Here is a 13,628-nt window from a genome sequence, read left to right on the forward strand (position 1 = left end):
GATAATTTTTAATATTATCTTTAAAATAATAATTCTATTTAAAATAATAATAATAATGATATTTTATAGTAACAATGACATTTCTATTAAAATGATAATTTTTGTTAAAATGATAGTTTTAATACTAACGATACTTTTAATAATAATAGTAATGATAAAAATAATAAGAACGATAATTTTATCTAAATCAATATCTTATAACATTTTAATTTCATCATGATACTCTTACCCATTATTTCCTAATCGTTTCGTTTAATAGCTTTTAATCATCTTTTATATCGTGTTCATAATAATGATAATAATAGTAATCAAGATAATTAGGTGTTACAAATATTTGTTTTAATTACACTAATATTAATAATGATAGTTACTATAACATTATTAACGATAATACTAATAATTATCTTAATGATAATACAGTAATAATAATAATAACAATAACAATAACCATTTTTAAATAATGATATATATATTAATAATGATGATAATAATAATAATAATAATAATAATAATAATAATAATAATAATAATAATACCAATAATAATAATAATAATTGGATAATAATAATAATACTAATTATAACTTTAACTATAATAACGATAGTAATAATAAAAAAAAATAACAATTTTTAATGATAAATCCCTTTTATTGATAAAGATAATAATAATGATAATAATAAGATGAAACTAGAACGACGATAAAAACGACGATAATAATAATCATTTTTAATAAAAATATCGAAAATTCAATTGATTATAACTTCTAATCCGTTCATCGAAACCATTCGATATCTAAAGGAAAAGTTCTTAATTTTTTCGCTAGCTTTCCAAGGACATGCATATCTTATACCTTATCTCAACTGCAAGTGTAACTAATTCAACATTCAACCTAACCTGTCTAAGGGCAATATCAAAAGTATAAGCATGCATAATCCTAAATACTCGAGCACTAGTCAGGGATACACTATTAGTATGTAAAAGTTAAATTATGAGTACTCACGTATCAATATTGAGATTCTATATTGCAGGAAAGGTACGTAGACGCAACGGAAATGATAAACACTATATTGACCTCACGAGCATACCCATGAACCATACTCAATCACCTCCATAGCTATAACCCATAATTTCCTTAATCCTATCTCACTCGAAAAACAATTTCGAAATCACTCGGACAACACTCCGTCGTAATATTTTATGTATACTAACAATATCTTGAAATAATACGGAGTAAATATATATATGTAAATCGATTGAGAGAGTTTAGAAAAAAATATTTTCAAGTTTCTATGAAATAATGAAACCTATTGAATTCTATTTATAATAGATTTTTGAATTATTAAAGTGAATTATTAAAGTATGAATTATTAAAGTGAATTATTAAAGTATGAATTATTAAAGTGAATTATTAAAGTATGAATTATTAAAGTGAATTATTAAAGTATGAATTATTAAAATGAATTATTAAAGTATGAATTATTAAAGTGAATTATTAAAGTTAAAGTAAAGTAAAAATAAAGTAAAGGTAAAGTTTAAGTATAGTAAAAGTATAAAACTATGTACGTATAATACGCGTATAAATATATATAATATTAATTTAAATCGTTATATATATAAAATAAAATATAAATATCGTTATCTTTATCATACTAGTTAAGTAATGAGTTGTCAATAGTGGTTCTAGATATTTATAAAAGTTATATAAGTTTTAATAATAAAGTTCTTTTTAAACTGAAAACGTTTTTGTACGTTTGAAACTAAATAGATCAATCGAGTCTTTATGAGATTCAATCTTCCACTATCCTTTGTCTAGTTCTCAATGATTGATAATTTGTTCTTATTTATAAATCATTTTACCATTTTTCGAATATTGTTAAAATGGAAAGATTTCTTAAATCAACGTGGGCCTTTCAACAGAAACTTGTAATCATAATTCAATATATCTGATAATTTAATCATTTGATCTTATCTTCTAATTCCATTGATAAACATTTTGAAACAGATACAATCATATAAAGTATTTAATCTAATATTTTGTTTACGTTTCAAGTTATAATATATATACACATATACATATATAATCATATTCGTTTAATGGTTAGTGAATCGTTGGAACTTGGTCGAGGTTGAATGAATGTATGAACATACTTTAAAATTCTTGAAATTTAACTTAACAAATATTGCTTATCGTGTCGGAAACATATAAAGATTAAAGTTTAAATTTGGTTGGAAATTTACGGGTTGTCACAGTACCCACCCGTTAAAGAAATTTCGTCCCGAAATTTGAGTGGAAAGGTCGTGAATGATAATAAGTATGTTTTCATGATGCATACGGGCTAAAAATTAGAGTTTTATCATCAACGAATAATTTGGATAAACAATCCATTTATATGAAGAGTACGAATGAAGCTAACAAAGAAGAGTGAAATGAGTAAGTGTAGATTCATCTTATCATTTGACGTAGATATGATTGATTCCCAGATTTCAAGGGATTTGAAGAAAATCTTCTTAATAAGATTTGACTCTCCGGTAATCAAGGGAATTAGGATCCGCTTTAAATGCGATCGTCCATTTTAATTGTTCTGTCGGAGATTTTCTTATAAATTCACCTCCTTCGTTTCCTTACAACTCACACCTTCTGTTGATGCATTTTATGCAAGTCCCTAGACATCTACCTACGTCCATTGCAGGTACAACAGTTTACAGGCCACCATGATTGCTCGTTATTATCCTATACGTATTTGTATGTGGTTACAGGAACTGCAGGAATGAGATTTAGATGTTTGACTATGTTAGACTTAGTTAGACGTACGAGTGAAGCCTCACTAGTACGGCTGACAGGCTCATACGCACGGTTGATGCTGAGCTAAGTCACAATTACAACCTAAATGAGAGGACACGAGTGAGTGATCACCCGTACGGCTGATGAAGCCAACTCGTACGTGTGATGAATGAATCGTATGGGTGAGTCAACATCAGGGGTATATAAAGTCTTATGTTCTTCATTTTAGGTTAAGCCTCTCATTTGTTACACACACTCAGATCTAGTGAGCTCCTCCAATTTTCTCTCAGTCCAAATCACCCAGGTGGTGAATAATAGCTCTAGGTGTTGAGCTAATCACACTTGATTTAGTTGTGGTTTGACTAAATTAATCAAAAAAAAAATTAACCTATTCACTAGAGGGTTTGATTCACTTATTCCGCCATTGTGTGAGTTGAATCTGTTGATTTCTAAGTTCCTAGTCATGTTTCATCACCTTCTATTCTTTTCCCCTCAACTCATATTTTAAAGTATTCATCAATATGCTCCATCCAGTTCTGATTCTCGATATACTTCTAACTTTCATATCGGTCATTCTTCTTTTTCATCTACCGCCGAAAGAATCTATTTACTTCTACTATACTCTTGGGTTTATAGTGTTTCTAGTTCTCCCGTGTCTTTATATTGCTATATGCATCGATATATATGGTTTATAATTTCTGGTTTATCGTTGGGCTTTATATGTTCCCTTATATTTCAAAGTCTCTGCTTCTGTCTTCTATAATCACTATCATTAACAGTTAATGCTCTCTTTTATTTGCTGCAATTTATACCACAATTTTTATTTCGGAGTTTTGTCCTTTTGTTTCTTCTTCTTGCGATTAAGCACCGCTTGTAATAGTCCAGAATTCACAGATATGAATTTTAGAATGAACATTGTTAATGTTCTAGGAAGGAAATTGTGATGGCACGATCTTGACTTGTCAAATTACTAGAATACCTTGGAAAAGGCCGAATCAAGAAATATTTTCTTGATATTTTAGAGGTTAAATAGAATACAAGAGTCGTATAACATGGCACATGATGATATTATGATCTGTGAATCATCACGTTCCATTTAGAAACTCATCATGACTTACTGTAATATAATCACGTTGATCAAGTGTCATTATATTATACTAATTCATGCTTCAGTTCCCAACACTACTTCAAAATATTCCTATTTTAAACTTGAATGTTTCAGAATTTAGAAACTAAAATAGTTTCTTTTATGATGTAATACAGATAGTGCGAAGAGGTAAATGATTTCAAATAAGAAAAATTAAGAAAATATCTTCAGAAATATGGAGGATATTTATAATGAAAGATATGATGATATTTTAGAATTTCTAATATCAGAGGATGATGAAGAATATTGTCCGCAGGGGTTTAGAGTCAGGAGCAAGGTATTCGTTAATGACTTCAGCAGGTACTGAATCATTTGGATCCTTTGAAGTCAGGTTCAGTCTTTGTAATTTGTCCAAAGCCTCCTTCCTACTTTGCTCAATCCGTTTTCCAGTTCCAAAACTTCTCTTTTTCTGAGATTTGCCAGCACACTTCATCATTATCATTCAGATTTTACCGTTTAAAGTCGTTTTTAGTTTTTGCTGCTTCATCAGCATTTTTTCATTTTCGGAGAACCAATTCTTAGTTCGGAGTATTTTTCAGAAACTTCACATTCAAATTAAGTCAAGAAGATAGACGTTATATATACACATATAACTGTTGGCGTAGACATGCTGCGAGATTTCAAAATACTGATTACTAATTCCCAATGATTCGTATGGCAATTCTCATTACAAGATGCGAATGAGTAAATGATGGGGTTTCAATAAATAATTATAATGACTTTTTGGAGAGGCTAAAGTCAAAGGGTAATGAAGTTGTTGGTACATCTGCTAATAATGTGGTGGAATGTAAAAGGTTCCCTGGTAACGATGGTGTATATCTCAAGGTTATAATAAGGTTAGTCTGACTGAAAAGTCGAAGTTGACTTGCTGGAGCTGTGACAAAACTGGCTACTTTGAATAGGATTCGTAAAGTTATATTTGCTAATAAATGCCAAAGAATCTGACGCGGATACGTTGTTTAAACTTTTACTTTGGTTTCAAGAGTTTTTTCGGGTACATAACTGTGGGTAACATGTGGTTGGATCATCATCTCGATTGCTCATCATTCGAAGTGTCTTCAGAAATTTTCGAAGGGTTTGAACACAGATTGTAATCGTTAACATACATTTGATGTTCTAACACAGTTTTGAAGTCAAAATATAGCTTGTGAAAGATGTAAGGATCTAAGAGTGATGATTTTGGTCATATCTCCAGTTGAATTTTGAGATTTCAAAATCAGAATATGTAATTAAATTTTGAATGAGTATGGTTGTTTTGATTTCTATAAAAGAATGTATATTGTTGTGAAAGTAGGGAGTATAATGGATAATTTGCTGAATCAGATTCGAAGAATGTAATATATTATTTGTGAATTTATATATCTCTCGGGTATTACCTACCCGTTAAAAAAAAATTTCACAATTAATATTTTGTACAAAAGAATTTTATTACAGTCTTTATGAAAATATATATATATATATATATATATATATATATATATATATATATATATATATATATATATATGTATATTTTATTCAGATGTAACATAGATTTAATGAGTTAATGTTAAATTAAACTCATTTGATTTACGGTTGAAACTAGAATTTAATAATCCCTAAAGGCTTTAAAAAGTACATAACTTTTACGCAGTATTTCTTTAATGACATTGAAATTATGAATCAATACTTCGTTATTTGTTGATGTATGATGTTCGGTTCGTGGAATTCTTGTGAATTTCGCAAAGTACGAATGATGTTATCTGAAAAGTTTCGGGTACATCGATGATGAAAGTGTAAAATCAAATATATACTTGATTTATTATGAATTGGAATTTGTTGAATTGCGACAGAGATTGTAGTTAACGCTGGTTAAGTTGCGGCCGAAGGACTTACATTATTGCATATTTGTAATATGAATTAACCGAGTAGTTAAGATTCACACACAATAGTTTAGCACGGAAAGATTTATTTCAAAAAATATATATATATATATATATATATATATATATATATATATATATATATATATATATATATATATAATATACATATAATTTCTTGAGAGGGAATGAGTTAATTCTTCATAACTCGTTGATACAATATACACGTTATTGATTCGTAATGATGTCCACAGTGATTCTTGAACTGACGGAGTTTGTGATGTTATCGGTGTTGTTGATTCGGATGTTGAATGTACTGACGATGCTGGTAACTCTGACGGTACTGCTGATGCTGTTAGTAAAGCAAGTTTAGCTTGTTAATCACACACCATTTTTGTCAGGGTTTCTACTCTTCCTTCTATCATTTTTGGTTCGCTTAACTAATTTATGGTTAGGGCTAGATTAGATAATCTCTAAGACTTTAGAGATTACATAATCGCCGCAGAATGTTTCTCCAATGAAGTTATGAATTAATACTTCGTCAGTTATTGTTGTTTGTACTCCTTGGTATCTATGGTGCGTATGACGTTGATGCTCGTGGGACAGATTGTGAAGTTGAGGTTTACGACGCGGTTGTGGTTGGAGGTGGTAATGGTACTATTGGCGTTGATGATGGTGGTACTGGTTATGCTGCTGATGCTGCTGCCGGTGTTTGTAATCTCTGCACCATATTCTCCAAAGCCACTACCCGAGCGCGAAGCTCGTTGACTTCTTCTATTACACCGGGGTGATTGTCGGTTCAGACGAGCGGATAAATAAAATCTAAAATTTGATGTAATATATAATCGTGACGAGATACTCTGGAATGAGCGAGAACATGGTGTTTCGGACAGGTTCGCTGGTAAGTACTTCAGGTTCTTCGTCAAGAGGGCAATGTGGTGGATGGAAGGGATCACCTTCTTCTTGTCTCCAATGATTGAGGAGGCTACGAACCCATCCCCAATTCATCCAGAATAGGTGATGACTGATTGGTTGATCTATTCTGGTCACACTGCTTTCGGAGCTTGAATGGAATTCCATTTCGGAATCTGAGTGACTTGAACTGATGACGAATTCCATTTCGTACGATTGGATAAAGGATTTTTTTTTTTTTTGATATGAAATGATTTTGGCTAACGGATGCTATTCTAATTACATAGAATATATATATATATATATATATATATATATATATATATATATATATATATATATATATATATAGATCAAAAGATTTCGTAGATTACGGAGGACTTTGCGGGATATGTCAGGCAAAGTTTAAAGTAACAGATACGATAAGATATGATTTAGCAGATATGCTAAGATATGAATTTTTGTCTATACACTATTCATGCAATCAATGCAGCAAGACGTGTCTTAGACTAAAAATGATAAGCAGGTAATTTCCTGAGGATGATAAGTAGTTAATTTTTGACACAAAATGATAAGCAAAACTTTTGACATGCAGACACGGTCGAAGTCCAGACTCACTAATGCATCCTATCGACTTATCAGTTAGACACACTAATGCAGACCTGGTTCACTAAGACCACCGCTCTGATACCAACTGAAAGGACCTGTTCATATACATTATAAACGATTCACAATAGTTGATTACATTGCGAGGTATTTGACCTCTATATGATATATTTTACAAACATTGCATTCGTTTTTAAAAGACAATCTTTTTTTACATCGAAAATTGACAGGCATGTATACCATTTCATAATATCCACTATCCAACTATAAATTGATTTAATAATAATCTTTGATGAACTCAATGACTCGAATGCAACGTTCTTCAAAATATGCTAGGAAAGACTCCAAGTAATATCTTTAAAATGAGCAAATGCACAGCGGAAGATTTCTTTAACACCTGAGAATAAACATGCTTTAAAGTGTCAACCAAAAGGTTGGTGAGTTCATTAGTTTATCATAATCATTTATTTCCATCATTTTAATAGACCACAAGAATTTCATTTCCAGTTCTTATAAATATACGTCCCATGCATAGAGACAAAAATAATCATTCATATGGTGAACACCTGGTAACCGACATTAACTAGATACATATAAGAATATCCCCTATCATTCCGGGATCCTCCTTCGGACATGATATAAATTTTGAAGTACTAAAGCATCCGGTACTTTGGATGGGGTTTGTTAGGCCCAATAGATCTATCTTTAGGATTCGCGTCAATTAGGGTGTTTGTTCCCTAATTCTTAGATTACCAGACTTTAATAAAAAGGAGCATATTCGATTTCGATAATTCAACCATTGAATGTAGTTTCAATTACTTGTGTCTATTTCGTCAAACATTTATAAAAGCGCATGTATTCTCAGTCCCAAAAATATAAAGGGTAAAAAGGCAAATGAAACTCACCATACTGTATTTCGTAGTAAAAATACATATAACGTCATTGAACAAGTGCAAGGTTGGCCTCGGATTCACGAACCTAAATTAATTATATATATTTAGGTGTTGGTCAATATTTGTATAACAAATTAGGTCAAGTCATAGTGTACCACAATCCTAATGCTCGAGACTAATATGCAAAAGTCAACAAAAGTAAATTTGACTCAAAATAATTTCCAAAAATCTATACATGATTAATATATAGTTTAAATATCGTTGTTTTATATTTTTAAATATTTTTAAAAGATTTATTAGAGTAAATAATATAATTTATTTATTAATAAATAAAATTTTATATTAAATTTATATAATAAAATATACTTATATATATATATATATATATATATATATATATATATATATATATATATATATATATATATATATATATATATATATATATATATATTAAGTAATAAAATTTATAGGGTTCATTTAATATCATAAAAATAATATGATAGGTATTATTAAAGTAAGTTATTACACGTAGTAAAATATGTTTGTATCACATATTTATTTGATAAAATAATATCTATAATGATAGTAAGTAAAAGTTGTATTATTTTGTAATAATAATTATTATTATAAAAATATCAATATTTATAATTACTAAGATGACATTAGATAAAACGATAATTCTAATTATGATAAATTTAATATTTACGATAATTTTTAATATTATCTTTAAAATAATAATTCTATTTAAAATAATAATAATAATGATATTTTATAGTAACAATGACATTTCTATTAAAATGATAATTTTTGTTAAAATGATAGTTTTAATACTAACGATACTTTTAATAATAATAGTAATGATAAAAATAATAAGAACGATAATTTTATCTAAATCAATATCTTATAACATTTTAATTTCATCATGATACTCTTACCCATTATTTCCTAATCGTTTCGTTTAATAGCTTTTAATCGTCTTTTATATCGTGTTCATAATAATGATAATAATAGTAATCAAGATAATTAGGTGTTACAAATATTTGTTTTAATTACATTAATATTAATAATGATAGTTACTATAACATTATTAACGATAATACTAATAATTATCTTAATGATAATACAGTAATAATAATAATAACAATAACAATAACCATTTTTAAATAATGATATATATATTAATAATGATGATAATAATAATAATAATAATAATAATAATAATAATACCAATAATAATAATAATAATTGGATAATAATAATAATACTAATTATAACTTTAACTATAATAACGATAGTAATAATAAAAAAAATAACAATTTTTAATGATAAATCCCTTTTATTGATAAAGATAATAATAATGATAATAATAAGATGAAACTAGAACGACGATAAAAACGACGATAATAATAATCATTTTTAATAAAAATATCGAAAATTCAATTGATTATAACTTCTAATCCGTTCATCGAAACCATTCGATATCTAAAGGAAAAGTTCTTAATTTTTTCGCTAGCTTTCCAAGGACATGCATATCTTATACCTTATCTCAACTGCAAGTGTAACTAATTCAACATTCAACCTAACCTGTCTAAGGGCAATATCAAAAGTATAAGCATGCATAATCCTAAATACTCGAGCACTAGTCAGGGATACACTATTAGTATGTAAAAGTTAAATTATGAGTACTCACGTATCAATATTGAGATTCTATATTGCAGGAAAGGTACGTAGACGCAACGGAAATGATAAACACTATATTGACCTCACGAGCATACCCATGAACCATACTCAATCACCTCCATAGCTATAACCCATAATTTCCTTAATCCTATCTCACTCGAAAAACAATTTCGAAATCACTCGGACAGCACTCCGTCGTAATATTTTATGTATACTAACAATATCTTGAAATAATACGGAGTAAATATATATATGTAAATCGATTGAGAGAGTTTAGAGAAAAATATTTTCAAGTTTCTATGAAATAATGAAACCTATTGAATTCTATTTATAATAGATTTTTGAATTATTAAAGTGAATTATTAAAGTATGAATTATTAAAGTGAATTATTAAAGTATGAATTATTAAAGTGAATTATTAAAGTATGAATTATTAAAGTGAATTATTAAAGTATGAATTATTAAAATGAATTATTAAAGTATGAATTATTAAAGTGAATTATTAAAGTTAAAGTAAAGTAAAAATAAAGTAAAGGTAAAGTTTAAGTATAGTAAAAGTATAAAACTATGTACGTATAATACGCGTATAAATATATATAATATTAATTTAAATCGTTATATATATAAAATAAAATATAAATATCGTTATCTTTATCATACTAGTTAAGTAATGAGTTGTCAATAGTGGTTCTAGATATTTATAAAAGTTATATAAGTTTTAATAATAAAGTTCTTTTTAAACTGAAAACGTTTTTGTACGTTTGAAACTAAATAGATCAATCGAGTCTTTATGAGATTCAATCTTCCACTATCCTTTGTCTAGTTCTCAATGATTGATAATTTGTTCTTATTTATAAATCATTTTACCATTTTCCGAATATTGTTAAAATGGAAAGATTTCTTAAATCAACGTGGGCCTTTCAACAGAGACTTGTAATCATAATTCAATATATCTGATAATTTAATCATTTGATCTTATCTTCTAATTCCATTGATAAACATTTTGAAATAGATACAATCATATAAAGTATTTAATCTAATATTTTGTTTACGTTTCAAGTTATAATATATATACACATATACATATATAATCATATTCGTTTAATGGTTAGTGAATCGTTGGAACTTGGTCGAGGTTGAATGAATGTATGAACATAGTTTAAAATTCTTGAAATTTAACTTAACAAATATTGCTTATCGTGTCGGAAACATATAAAGATTAAAGTTTAAATTTGGTTGGAAATTTCCGGGTTGTCACATATATACACCTATATACAATATAATAATAAATGTACACAAGTATATCGCAATAACAAGTCAACCTACAACCTAGGTGACTATCACTAAACAACGTTCAAGTCCGCCTACTTACATTAGTCACTAGCTATCTAAGGCACTAATTTACACACGCAATAAGGCCCCACATAATCACACTTTGGACCAACACAAGTCCTAGTTAGTCACCTACTCTAAGGCACTAACAAACCTTAATCCGACAAGTATCCCTACAAGTCCCTCAAATAACGCACAACGGACAATAAGTCTAAGACTAGGCACCTACTCGAAGGTCACCTAATTCCCTTAGACTATGCTCTGATACCACTTGTAACAACCCAAACCAAACCACGTTCGAACCCGCTTAAAATGTCACACAAAAAAAAAATTTATTTATTCAGCAAGTGGTGCGGCGCGCCATGGACCTCGCGCGGCGCGCAAAAGTAGCCTGTCCAAAAGTTTTGAAACGCGAAAAAGATGGACCACTTCCCGACATAATTAGACCAAACGCTTTTCACAACCCATTAAAATATATGAAACTAACACATTTCAATCGTAAAATCAAGTTTTACATAATGGGGCCCACATTGTCCGTTTTACGACTTTCGTACAAAATACAAGTTTCCATCACAATTTACATTTAGACGAGTTAGGACTCTATAACCCAACCCGATACCAAGAGAATAATCCCGGGGACTACCAAATCCCCAATCCGCATCTGCATATCCAAAAGCTACCCCATCGAGCCCAAGCGCTCATACGCAACTAGTCTAACAACTAGCTAGTTTCATAACACAATACCTGTAAAAAGGTAAACAACGAGAGGGGTAAGCTAAAAGCTTAGTGAATGCAATAATTATACGAATACATATATAATTATACCTACTTGCAAACACTTACACAAACCGCAAACACGCTAGCAAACATAATTTGCTTATCGTCACAATAACAAGCTATAAATCTCCAATACCACAAGCTAGCATAACAACCGCATATAAATATGACTCGAATAATATAATATGCTTACAACACAAATAACCATGGTTGACCAATAGTACAAGGGAACGGCGCTCGCGAAAACGCCATCGGTGTTCATAACATCCGTTAGGGCACTTAACACCTCGCACCACTAACCCCTAGGGTGGCACCTTAACACCTCGACACATCACCCCGAGTGGCATCTTAACACCACGATGCAACACTCATTATTTTACGGAGTGGTGTCTTAACACCTCGACACTACACTCCTAGGTGGCATCTTAACACCTCGATGCTACACCCGAGTGGCATCTTAACACCTTGATGCTACACTCTTCACGTGAAACGTGGTGTCTTAACACCTCAACACTACACCTTTCACGCTACAACAAATAGATACATTATATACATACGCATATAATTATTCCACTCACCTTGGAATGCCCGCATAAGTCATGTACAACATGATCTTCGTCCTCAAATCCGAGCAAGTAATCACCTATAATACACATAGGCACAATATACACATAAATTACACATTCTCTAAAAGAGAACCCGACACAAACATCCCTTAACCGAGGGATTACACCTTGCTCGCCAAAACCCGCCCATTTAAAACCTAATGGACACTAACACATCACCACTTCGGGTGGTAATTCAAACCAACACAACAAAGTACGATTTAACCCTAAATCATACTTTACACCCATTAGACCAAACCTTGGTCTTAAAACTAAATTACTACTTAGGTAGTAGTCATTTCAAACGCCAATTACACAAAAACCCCAACACGTGCAATATTGACCCATAACAAGGTTGACCACGTTTGACTAAATCTTAAAATATCATTTTAACTCACAATTACTTCTTGCGAGTAATTCATTCCAAAAACATCATTTAACACTTAACAAAATCGTTTAACATCCATTTAATCCAAATTAGTGTCATCCTTAATTTTGACCCAATTCAAATTACCCATTTTGACCAAAGTCATAAAACGCCCCAAAATCACTAACGACTAGTGATTATATTTCCAAGACAACCACTAACACTTAAATCAAGTATTTACCTACTTGACTTACCAAAACTTGACTTGAAACTTAATTTAACACCGAATCAAGCTTACTTGTCCCAAAATACCCATTCGACCCGTTTTGACCTAAATTAGGGTTTACACCCAAAAACCAAGTCAACACAAGTGTTCTAAGGTTTAACCACACACGCAAGATCCAAACTTACAATTTAATCAATCGAAACCCTAAGTCACCCATTTAGGCTTACTTACATGAATCTTACCCAAAACCCCCAAATTTCACAATAAAATGGGTTTATAACTCTAACTAACACAAACCCTAACTCAAACAAGAAATCAAACACTACAATTCGGATTAGGGTTTACCTCAAGCACCAAAACGAGCTCTAGTAGCTAGAAACACCAAGGAGAACCAAAACCCGCTTCCAATTTGGGCAAAAATCACCATCTTCATCAT

The sequence above is a fragment of the Rutidosis leptorrhynchoides genome, chromosome 6, assembly GCF_046630445.1.
Source record: "Rutidosis leptorrhynchoides isolate AG116_Rl617_1_P2 chromosome 6, CSIRO_AGI_Rlap_v1, whole genome shotgun sequence".
Lineage (NCBI taxonomy): Eukaryota > Viridiplantae > Streptophyta > Magnoliopsida > Asterales > Asteraceae > Rutidosis > Rutidosis leptorrhynchoides.